The sequence below is a fragment of the Oryza sativa genome, chromosome 2, assembly GCF_034140825.1.
Source record: "Oryza sativa Japonica Group chromosome 2, ASM3414082v1".
NCBI classification, from domain to species: Eukaryota; Viridiplantae; Streptophyta; class Magnoliopsida; order Poales; family Poaceae; genus Oryza; species Oryza sativa.
Window position 1 is genome coordinate 19,254,433 of NC_089036.1, and position 13,068 is coordinate 19,267,500.

Sequence of the window (13,068 nt, forward strand, 5' to 3'; positions counted from 1 at the left end):
TGATTATCGATCAGGACATGGAGAACAAGAAAGGATTGTTAACTGGCTGGCACAACCAAAAGTTGTATGCAGCCTGAAGGGGTTAGGCCATGAACAATGAGGGGCACTCCCCTAAGTGCCATGTAAGCCCAAGTCCCATGCTACACTAGCCACAATGCAAAGTGGTCTCAAATGGCCCCAGTAAATCTAAAGGCACGTGTTGAAGTCACTCAAGGCCATAGTGGCTTTGACTCAACCCAAGTTGTTCCATCTATAAAATTTCATCTTTATCGTTGCTTATTCACAACCCACAACCCTCCTTTCATCAGCTATTAAGAAGAACTAGGAAGATTGCCCGCGCATTCACGCGAGCATGTGTCGTAGACTATGTTTGAACATCTACAATATATGATTTCTCCATAAATTGTTTTCATTAGCATTGCTTTATAATTTTCTAACCTAGCTATTAGTTATTTTTATAACATGTCATATTTAATTAATCCCTACAAGCAATTATTTATAATATTCTTCATCATCTAAAAAGTAGGTTGACATATTTTGTGTTAGAAAACATGTATAGCAAATTAAGTGTAAATTCAAAAGTAAGGTGTTTTTTTAATTGAATGTAGGTTGTCATTGTTTGTTGACGGATGAATTGGGTGGGATATGAGGCTCCACTAAATGCATGGGTTTATATAGTCTAATATTATTGTTTAGTTTGAGAGAGAATCCATATGTGAACATTCTATGTAGAGTGTGGGTGAGACTCCATGCAACTTAGCGTGAATAATATTGGATGAAGAAATATAGTTGTGCAATATATTATTTTGGAAGATGATGTATTATGAATACACACTTGTCTTTTAATATGAGATAAATCTAATGGCTAGAAATAATGGGTTCATCAGTTTAAAAACGCCTAGGAGGATTTATGGGGTAACATGTGGAGACTTTATATAAAAAAGAAACCATCATCGATTAGATGATATATAAAATAAAATTATAAGTGTAGCTTAAAATTATGGTCTTTTTAATATTTGTTTCTCTCTTTAGTTTAGTAGCTGAAAATAGGGAGGAGACTGGAGAAAAACGAATAGCATAGAACTCGAATCAGGTATAAGAAAGGGTTCGCAGTGTAATAGTGTTATGTGCATGTGATTGGAGAGGGAGGTGGAGGGTACATTATTTTTTTTTCAATCTTTGTAAACAATCTAAGTGAGAACCTATGATTTGTTGTTTTCTCATTCTAAGGATCTTTAAGACAAGACATGTGGTGGCTTAAGTTTTTTTATAAAGAGAAAGGTGATCTAATAGTTAAAAATAATGGGTCATCAAATTAAGTGGAAACCAATGTATAGATATATACTCCCTCCATCCACACATATTACTTTTGTCACCAAAACCAAGAAAATATTAAATCATCTTGGATGTTATAAAATCAAGGAGTAAATGCAAGCATGCAAGTATGCAACCAATGAATATTTAGATGACTCCTCCGGTTCTAATCAAACATTTAATTTATCTCTTCATTTAAGTCTTAAATACATAAAGACTATAAATAGGAACAACTTATTTGGAAAAACTCAAATGTGAAATATGTCTAACTTTTGTGGATGGAGGGAGTACTTTATTTTTTTCTTTGAATTTCAATTTTTTCAAAGTTTTAAAATATCATACGTGGTGACTTAAGAGTGCTGTAGAGCACGTTTAATTGATCTTTACTATGTAAAATGATTCAAGAATATCTAATATGCGTTGTCATGTTTTTTAATGTTTTGTTGTTATTTGGTAAGGAGATTTTTTTTATTGAGGTAGATTTAATGCGTTCATCTGTTTGAATTATTTATGTCTTTAAATCCAATTTTTAAAATTATAACTCCACTGATTTAAATGAAAATTGATGAAATTATAAGTCCACCAATTTAATTGAAAATTGATGGTTAGATTTGTTTTCTTCATAATATTTTTTATAATTAAATTTTTTATTTATAAAAAAGGAAGGTGAGAGAAAGAATTATTGAAGACGGAGAAAGTGTATATATATATACTTACATGCGTGGGGTGGTCGGAAGGGTGGGCCAGTGGGGAGAGGAGAGTTATGCCGGTGGGAGACAGGCGATGGATGTGGATTGTGGTTTTTTTTAAGAAAAAAAAGATAAATCTAATAGTCGAAAATTGATGGTTTACCGATTTATTATAATTCCACGTGCGGTTTAGTAGTGTTTATAGGCGTACCACGTGGTAGTATAGGAGTGTTTGTATACCTTTAGTATATAATTTTTTTTAATTTTAAAATGGTAATTAGGATGACATGCCCTAGAAATTATTCTTTTCCATAGAAGTTTACCACGGTTGAATCATTAAGTATTTTAAAGACACCATGGATCTAAATTTAAATGTGTTCGCAAATTTGATGATTAAGATAAATCTAGTAGAGCTTAGCAGGATGAAAACACGTGCACACCCTCATTTGTAGCAGACCTAATGCTAACTGCATTGATAATCCCTAGCAAGAATAGGTTAGTCTATTTGGATAACCACATTAAAGCAAGCAGCACGCACGTTGAAAACATATTCAATGTTTTGATTTCTCTGCATCTTTGTGGTTTATTATACTCCCTCCATTCCAAAATGTTTGACGCCGTTGACTTTTTTTAGTCATCTTTGACCGTTCGTCTTATTCAAAAAAATTTAAGTAATTATTAATTCTTTTCCTATCATTTGAATTATATGTATATATATAGTTTTACATATTTTATAAAATTTTTTGAATAAGACGAACGGTCAAACATGTTTAAAAAAGTCAACGTGTCGAATATTTAGAAACAGAGTGAGTATAATTTAGTAACTTAAGATTTTATATGGGGTTGCTAGCAATAAAGTAGGAAATTCAGGTACTTACCACAGAGGGAGGAGTACGTATGTATAGAGAGAGGAGATTTCTTTTTTATTGGAAACAGATCCTTGAGATATATCACTACTGGAGAAGAGGTCTTTAGAGGGTCGGCCGATTTCCACAATAGTCCCGGTTCCAAAACGAACCGGGACTAAAGTGGCTTATTAGTCCCGGTTTATTACTTCAACGGGACGATACCAACCGGGACTAAAGACGGTTCGTCTCCTGACAGGGCATGTCAGACCTCTGTCGGGGGGCTTGGGATCTTTAGTCCCGGTTCGTGTTACCAACCGGGACTAAAGATCATATCTTTAGTCCCGGTTGGTAATACAAACCGGGACTAAAGTGATTTGAGATCTTTATGCCGGGTTGGTGTTACCAACCGGGACTAAAGTTGCACAGCTTTATATACCCCTTCTTCCTCCTCTAGCCCGAGCCATTGCTTCAAAATTAAGCTTTGAGGGAGGGAGTTGCTGTCAAAATTTTAAGTAAATTTTTTTGGTGGTAATATACAAATTTGAGGTCTTCAAAAGGTTAGTAACTTCATCCTACTCTTTGTTTTGCTTAGCATCTACATTTGGAGCTATTTTTTTTACATATTTTTCCCTCTAAAAAATGTGATGGAAGCTGATGAGAGAGAAAGTGTGTGTAGGGAATAAAGAAGATTATAAATACTTGTTTGAATAATTACATATAATTTTGTATGAAATTATAAAACTAAGCTAATTTAATATTAAAATAAGAAAAACATATTAAATATTTGTTTATAATGTAATTAAAACATGAAAAATATGTACAATGAATTTAATAATAATGATTAATTGTATGAATAATTATATTCAATTATTGTATTATTATGTAATTACCTTGTAAATCTTGGATTTTGTATAATTATGATTTATATGTATTTCATATAGATGGATCGGCAATGGATGTACGCGGATCGGCGGTCGAAAGAGTTTATTGACGGCGTGCATTATTTTTTGGGTGTGGCCAATGATAACAAGCGTAACGGTTTTATAAGCTGTCCATGCGACAAGTGCAAAAACCAGAAGGAGTATTCCACCCCACGAACTATTCATGCCCACCTGTTTCAGTGGGGGTTCATGCGTAGCTACAATTGTTGGACCTCGCACAGAGAGGTTGGGGTTGCAATGGAAGAAGATGAAGTAGAAGATGAGAACATTCCGGACTGGGCTCAGTATGGCGGATTTGAAGAAAACACAATGGGCGAGGCGGAGCTGGATGTTGAAGGGAATGACGGTGCTGATGAACTTGGTCAAATATTGCGGGACTTACAGGAGGACTGCGAAAGTGAAAAGGAGGTGCAGAAACTGAAGCGCATGTTAGCGGACCACAGAACAGCGTTGTACCCAGGTTGCGAGAAGGGCTACAAAAAGTTGAGTACCATCCTAGAATTCTTGCAATGGAAGGTTAAAAATGGTGTGAGTGACAAGGCATTCGGCGAGTTATTGAAACTCGTAAAGAACATTCTTCCGGAGGGGAACGAATTGCCCGAAAGTACATACGAAGCTAAGAAGACAGTCTGCCCTCTAGGTCTAGAAGTACAGAAGATTTACGCGTGTCCGAACGACTATATCCTGTATCGCGGTGAGTACGAAAACCTAGAAGCATGCCCTGTTTGCAAAGCACTACGATACAAGATAAGACGAGATGATCCAGGTGAAGTTGACGGACAACCTTTGAAGAAGAGAATTCCTGCTAAGGTGATGTGGTATTTTCCTATAATACCAAGGCTGAAGCGGTTTTTCAGGAACAAATCACAAGCTAGAATGATACGGTGGCACGCAGAAGAACGTAAACAGGATGGGATGCTGAGACACCCCGCTGACGGGTCGCAGTGGCGAAATATCGACAGAACATTTAAAGACTTCGGCGAGGATGCACAAAACATGAGGTTTGGTTTAAGCACTGATGGAATGAATCCGTTTGGAGAGATGAGCAGTGGCCATAGCACCTGGCCAGTCACCATGTGCATCTACAATCTTCCCCCTTGGCTATGCATGAAGCGGAAGTACATCATGATGCCGATTATTATTCAAGGCCCGAAGCAACCTGGTAACGACATTGATGTGTACCTAAGACCATTGGTTGAAGATCTGAAAGTGCTGTGGAGGAAAGAGGGCGTCCCCGTGTGGGATGAGGACAAGCAGGAGCAATTTAACCTACGAGCGTTGCTATTCGTTACAATTAACGATTGGCCTGCACTTAGTAACCTATCCAGACAATCAAACAAGGGGTACAACGCTTGCACTCACTGTTTGGATGAAACTGAAAGTACTTATCTGAAGCATTGCAGGAAGGTTGTGTACATGGGCCATCGTCGACTCCTTGCTGCAAACCACCCTGTACGGAAAAAAGGCAAGCACTTCGAACAGAAGGCATACCATCGTACTAAGCCTAAACATCGCAACGGGAAAGCAGTGTTCGAAATGGTGAAGGATCTGAAAGTAGTATTTGGAAAGGGGCCTGGCAGCCAACCTATAGAGAGCGAAGATGGTCACGCGGCGATGTGGAAGAAAAACTCTATTTTTTGGGAGCTACCCTATTGGGAGGTCTTGGACGTTCGCCACGCAATCGACGTAATGCACCTCACTAAGAACCTTTGCGTAAACCTGCTAGGCTTCTTAGGTGTATATGGGAAGTCCAAAGATACACTCGAAGCACGCAATGATCTCAAGCATATGGAACAACGCGAGGGCTTTCATCCGGAACCGAACGAGAAAGGAAGCCATTACTTAAGTCCGGCGAGCTACACCCTAAGCAAGGAAGAGAAGGAGAGTATGTTTCAATGCCTAGAGAGCATCAAGGTACCGTCCGAATACTCCTCGAATGTAAAGAGAATAATAAGCACGAAGGATAAGAAGTTACAAAACCTAAAGTCTCATGACTGTCACGTGCTTATGACACAGCTGCTTCCTGTTATAATTCGTGGTATCCTTCCTGATAATGTGCGGGTAACAATAACGAAGCTTTGTGCTTTCATGAACGCAATTTCACAGAAAGTCATTGATCCAGAAAGTTTAGCCGCCCTTCAGCATGACGTGGTGCAATGCCTTGTCAGCTTTGAGTTGATCTTTCCACCATCATTCTTCAATATAATGACACATCTTCTGTGCCACCTTGTAAAAGAGATCGGTATTCTCGGTCCTGTGTACCTACACAACATGTTTCCTTTCGAGAGGTACATGGGCGTTCTAAAGAAGTACGTTCGTAACCGTTCTCGTCCGGAAGCAAGCATCGCGAAGGGGTATGGAACAGAGGAGGTCATTGAGTTCTGCGTAGATTTTATTGAAGACCTCGAGCCAATCGGGGTACCCGAATCAATCCATGAGGGGAGACTACGGGGAAAGGGCACACTTGGAAGGAGAGCAATTATGACTGTAGACAACGATTTATTCCGTAAAGGACATTTCACGGTTTTGCAACAATCTTCGTTGGTTGCTCCTTACATTGATGAGCACCTTGCGATTGTTCGCTCAGAAAACAGTGGCAAGTCCGATGCCTGGATTACACGCCATCATATTGATACTTTCCCCGCTTGGCTGCGAGAACACCTCCTGGGTAACGAGACGATTGACCGACAACTAGCCTTCTTGGCTAGGGGACCCTCCGGCTCGGTAACTACATTCCAAGGTCATGAAATCAATGGATACACTTTTTACACAAGAGCCCAAGACAAAAAGAGCACGAACCAGAACAGTGGTGTTCGTATCAATGCCATAGGACACGATGGTCCAACTAGCATGTATTACGGTGTCATCGACAACATTTGGGAACTAGAGTATGGACCCCTGAAGGTCCCTCTGTTTCGGTGCCAATGGGTTAGGCTGACCGGTGGAGGCGTAATGATTGATGACAGCAGGATGACAGCGAGATGACCTAAACAGGGTAGGATACTCAGATGAACCATTCGTTCTAGCCAATGATGTAACACAAGTTTTTTACGTGAAGAACATGGATAGCAAACCAAAGAAGGGGAAAGGGCCCGATGAGCCAAGACGCCATGTTGTTCTCCCAGGCAAGAGGAAAATCGTTGGAGTCGAGGATAAGACTGACGAAAATTACGATCTGTTTGAGGGGCAACCTCCGTTTGCAGTGACGGTTGACCCGAGCATCATACTATCAAAGGAGGACACGCCATACTCATGCAACGATCATAGCGAAGGAACAATAGTGAGGAGAAAGTACGTGAGGAAGACAGTGACCTAGGTTGTTTGATGGAAGATGTAAATTATTTGTATTGTATTGAAGGTCGAACAATTTGGATCAATATATTATTCTCAACTGCTTAATTTGTAATGTATTACTATTTTTCAACCATATGATATTTATAAATGGTTACTTCCATTTATTTACACTTTGAATACAATTAATTAGGCAATATGTTATTTATAACTGATTATTGGTATTTATTTCCACTTTGAAAACAATTAAGTAGGCCATATCTTAATTATAAATGATAATTTCTATTTATTTACACTTTGAATATAATTAAATTGGCCTTATGTTAATTATAAATGATTATTTCTATTTATTTATACTTTGAGACCATTTACTTAGGCATATCCTGTTTATTTCTATTTATTAAAATTTTGAAAACATTTAATTCGGCCATACGTAAATTACGTACGATTTTGGTATTTATTTGGACTTTGAAACCATATAAATCGGCCATGTGCTAATTATATTGGATTTATTGGTATTTATTTCGACTTGTAAGACAATTTAAAAAGGCCATAAATCGGTTTTGTGTACACATATTTAGTCCTGGTTTTTAACAGTATCCGGGACCAATACAAATTTTGGAATAGCGGGAAAACATCTTTTGTCCCGGTTCGTGGCTTCAACCGGGACTAAAGATATCTTTAGTCCCGGTTAGTAGTAACAACCGGGAGTAAATATTTGTTCTTTATTCCCGGTTGTTACTACCAACCGGGACTAAAGATATCTTTAGTCCCGGTTGAAGCCACGAACCGGGACAAAAGATTACCGGGTATAAATATCCACTGCATCGGCTTCCCCGCGCCACACTTAGACTTCTCCATGATCGATCTTCTTCCTCCCATGCCATTACCGCCCCAGACGTCGCCGTCGCCTCCGCCGTCGTCGTCGTCGTGCTCGCCATGCTCATCCGCCCTCGCGAACGCCACCGATAGCGTTGCCTCCCTCAAGGTGAGGGGCGCAAATTTTGCGCCTCCGATCTCGCATTCTCTCTCTCTCTCGATCGATCTTGACACACGCCGGCCGACCGGACCTCGCCGCCATCGTCGTCGCCGACTCCACCGCCGCGCGCTGACACCGCCGCCGCCGCGCGCCGACTCCACCTCCACCGCCGCCGCGCGCCGCCGCGCGCCGACTCCACCTACGCCGCCGCCACCGCCGCGCGCCAACTCCACCTCCACCTCCACCTCCACCTCCACCGCCGCCGCCACCTTAGCGACTTTCACGAACGACGACTTAGTGACTTAGCGACTTTCACGAACGACGACTTAGCGACTTTGGCGGACAACGACTTAGCGACTTAGCGAGTTAGCGACTTAGCGAGAACGACGACTTAGCGACTTTGACGGACAACGACTTAGCGACTTTCACGAACGACGACTTAGCGACTTTGACAGACAACGACTTAGCGACTTTCACGAATGACGACTTAGCGACTTTCACGAACGACGACTTAGCGACTTTGACGGACAACGACTTAGCGACTTAGCGACTTAGCGACTTAGCGAGAACGACGACTTAGCGACTTAACGACTTAACGAGAACAATGACTTAGCGAATTATACATGTATACTTGTAGGGTTTAGACGTATAAGCTGTACATGTTGATGTCCATGACCTCACTGTCTTTTTTTCTTTGCACGCACAGATGGCAGACCGCGATGACGAACAAATCCTGTTAGACACGATCGCAGAGGGCAGCAGTCAGTACTGGGTGGATGATGAGGGGAACGAGGATCCCAACCAATACCTGAACGAGGAGGGCAACGATGAGGGTAACCAGGAGGCTAACCAGGAGGGGACCGAGGAGGGGACTAATAATCAACCATCGGCTGGACAGAAGAGGCCACGCGGGAAAAGAGGTCCCGCGAAGAAGCTTGAGGGAGGCACATCGTTACTGAGATTGCCCCAGACGGTGAACCAGTAGCCCCGGTGGGTATAGGACGAAAGTTTGTGAATCATTGTGGTTGGGTCTTGAGAGACAACGTCCCCATCAGCATAGTGTACTGGCGTCGAACTAGGTCACACGGGGATGAAGATAGCTTTCTCCCTGACACAGAGAAGGACATGTTGTGGACCACCATGCTGGAGACATTCACGATCCCTGAGGCAGATCGTCCCAGATGCAAAGAATGGACCCTGAAGAAAATGGCAGAACTATTCCAGAGCTACAAATCAGATCTGTACAAGAGATACATCCTCAAGGGCTTGACACCTGATTTCAACGTGCATAACAAGCTTAGGGATCACTGGGATGCGTTTGTGGCATACAAGACTGGAGCGCAAGGGCAAGCACAGATAGAAAAGAACAAAGCCAATGCAGCTAAGAAGAAATACCATCACCGTCTTGGGTCAGGCGGATATGGAAAGGCAATCCCTAAGTAGGACAAGTTGGAAGCTGACTTGATAGCAAGGGGTATCGAGCCGGCCACGGCTAATTGGCCTGAGCGATCGAGGAACTGGTTCTATGCACACGGTGGATCGCTCAATCCAGGTGATGGCTCCCTCATATTCGGCGATGAGATTCGAGATGCAGCACGCCGACTTGCGGATGCAATTGAAGCCTCTACGCAGGGGACTTTCCGGCCCGACAGAGAGAAGGACGAGCTCACCCTCGCACTACAGAATCCTGAGCATCCAGGACGAACGTGAGGAAAAGGCGTCCTTCCTTGGAAATATGGATTCAAAGAGGACATCCACACGTATAGGAGTCGGATGAGGAGCAAGAGGGATACAGAGGCTAAGATCATCGATCTTGAGTACAGGGTGTCCACCTACGAGGCAAGGATGCAAGAGGAGGTGACAAGACAGGTGGACCAACGCCTGGCCGAGCAGCGCGGAATGGAAACACAAGCGCCCGTCATGGTGAGCCCCTCGGGCAACCGCAGCAGCTGCGCATCAACGGGCCAAGTTGGATCAGAGGGCATTGAGGCAGTGGCAGCTCACGAAGCAACCCACTTCCCCGTTGATGATATCACGCAGCAAACACCCTGCGATATGCATACTCCATTCAGGAACTTGTCTATCAAGGTATGCGAAATGCCAAATTTGTTACATATATATGTTGATTAGTAATTAATGAACTATATTTCTTGTGAAGGTCGCGTCGGGTATGGCCATACCCACGGACCCTTTGAGTACATACCATTGTAGGCCCATTCCACATGGATATGCGAAGGTCGAGATAGAGCTGATCGAACGAACCTACGAGGATCTCGAGTTTGACATCCCCGGAGGAGACGGGGAGAAGAAACTTGGAGACACAGCCCACGCCATCATACTCTGGTCATGTACACGTTTAAACTCGGTGAACCGCTAGTCACGCCTGATAAGATCAGAGAGCTACCTACACAGATGTACCGGTTCCATCAATGGTACATGGACAAATCAGCGATGGGTAGAGAGATGTTCAGAGCTAGGGTGCGAAACTCAGATTATTACCAAGGAGAAGATGTTATTTGGATCCGCTACGAAGAAGTCTTCGACTTATACCACCTGAAGGCCCTCGACGTCTCTATTCTCAGCGCGTGGACTTTGTAAGTACCGTTTATAGTTCAATTTTGTTCCTCCTTTGAACGTTGCTCACACACATTCCTTTTCCCCGTTGTAGAATGGAGATTCAGTTGAGTCGTCAACACAACAAATTCAATACTGGATTCATGGACCCACGCAAAGTGAACACGCTGATGATACAACAATACGAGAAACAAACCGAGGACAATATCGTCCATTTCCTGGTGCAGCAGCATTATAAGAGGTTCATACTACTTCCCTACAACACATCGTGAGTTCCTACAATCATAATTAACTTCAATTTTGTTCCTTCAATTTTGTTCCTACAAAGTTCCTACAATCATACAATGTATCATGTAATGCAAATTGCAGATTCCATTGGGTCCTTCTTCTTTTCGACCTTGAGAAATCCAAAGTTCATGTCTACGATTCAATGGATAAACCGGAGAAAACTTTCGCAAAGATTTTCGAAGTGATAGATAGGTATTATCATATATTGCACTGTCATTATGAATCATTGTATAACTACTAGATCTCGGATAATAAATTAATCCTTCCTAACAACTCTAAATAGAGCATGGATTCGGTTCCGTACATTGGTCCGCGGGATCTGGAATGAAAAACTCACCCGAAGGTTCAATTTTCCGGTTAGTACATGCTAGCTCCAATTTTGTATTGAATCACTTCTTTGTTCTAAATCAGATATGCATACTAAATCTCTCGTTGTTTCTCTTTCAGTGTGCAAAGCAGGAAAAGGGGACTAACTTGTCCGGCTACTACGTATGCCATTACATGCACTGCTGTAACGCCCCGATTTTCGTTCGGGATTAAAAATCAATTAATAATGCATTTCTAGAAATTATATTAAAAGTTAAAGCAATTTATCCGAATGAATTGATGGGAGAATTAAAATTTTCCCTTAAAAATCATTGGCCGGGAATATTTTGTAATATTCTTTGTGCCCTAAAATACTCTCCGGAATTTTCCGTGAATTTTCGGAGCTCGAGAAATAATTTTAATAGCACAAATTTTATTTAATCAATTCAAATAAAAAGAAAACAAATAAATTTTCCCCTCTTTGTCTTTGGGCCGCTTTCGGCCCAAGATCCTTTCCCCTCCTTGGCCCGCTCGCCCCTCTCTCTTTCCCTTCTCCCTCTCGGGCCGACCCCTCCCTTTTCGGCCCGATCAATTTCCCCTCGTGCAAAGTCTAAATAACCCCCTGGCTCTCCTCCCTCTCTCCCTCCCCGACAGGTGGGCCCGACGACCCCACCTGTCAGGTCCTTCCTCTACCTTCGGCCTCCAGAGCCAAAACCGCCATTGCCGCCATTGCCACCACGTCGCCGCCGATTCCGGCTCCTCCCGCTCGCGCCCTCGCGCCCAAACCGCATAAAATCGGTTCCCCTCCACCTCCTCCACCAAATCCCCCACTTTTCCCCAATTTTTGGCGCCAAATCGAGCCCCACTTCGCCCACGATGTCGCCCACGTCGCCGGCCGTTGCCGCTTCAAATCCGCCACGTCCGGCCACGATTTCTCCTCCCCGAGCCTATAAAAAGCACCCTCGTGCTCTCCTCTTCCGTTTCCCTCTCCTCCCCGAGCTCCTCGTTACCTCTCCCGTGTTCCCCGCGCGAGCCCGCGCTCCGCTGCTTTCCGGCGAGCTCCGGCTGCACGCCGCCGTCGCCGTAGCCACCGCCGCGCTGCGCCGCTTACACCACCGGCTTCGCCATGCCTCGCCGCACATCGGCCACCGCTCCATTTGCACAAACCTCCACCGAAACTCCCCTTCCACCATGCACCCGAGTCGCCACCACCCTAAACCGCCTCCAGCCGCATGTCGTCGCCGCCTGAGCCGCTCCCGCGCCCTGCCACCACCGCAGCCGGCTTCGCCGCCGCGCGGGCAAGCCCGGCCACCGATCCCTTTTTCCCCTCCACCACCAGAACCACCTCCCCACCATACCACCCTACCAGCCGCCTTTTTTCCGCCTCCGGTCGCCGTTTGCCTTCACCCCGGCTGCCGCTGCGACGCATCGGCTGCATCGCCGGCTTCGCCGCGTCCCGCTCTTCCCCATCCGCCGCCCGGTCGCCGCCTTCCGCCGCCGGGAGCCCCTCCTCCTTGTCGACCTGTGGAGCGCCGCCGCCTCCCTCCGCCGGCTGCTCTCGCCGTCGCCGTGCCCCTCGGTGAGCTCCGCCACCTCCCTCTCCCTCACTGCCTCCGTTTCCTCTCGCCGCTTCCCGCGCTGCGCGCTGCCGCTCCCTGTGCCGCCCGCCGCCCGCCGTCGCCGGTGACTGCGCGCCGCCGCCCTCTATGGTCGGTCGGGCCAGCCCCGGCTGTGCCCGTGCCCGGCCACCGCTCTCCTCAGCCGCCCGATCGGCTTGGGCCGATCTGGGCCGTCCACGTCGTGGACGCGCACCCGAGGCCACGTGTGGACCATGTCCA

General features: G+C 44.6%; 1 pseudogene; it reads left to right on the forward strand.

Annotated features, from left to right (window-relative positions):
* Positions 1 to 4,029: 4,029 nt before the first annotated feature.
* Positions 4,030 to 7,108, forward strand: LOC136355261 (uncharacterized; annotated as a pseudogene).
* The last annotated feature ends 5,960 nt before the right edge of the window (positions 7,109 to 13,068 follow it).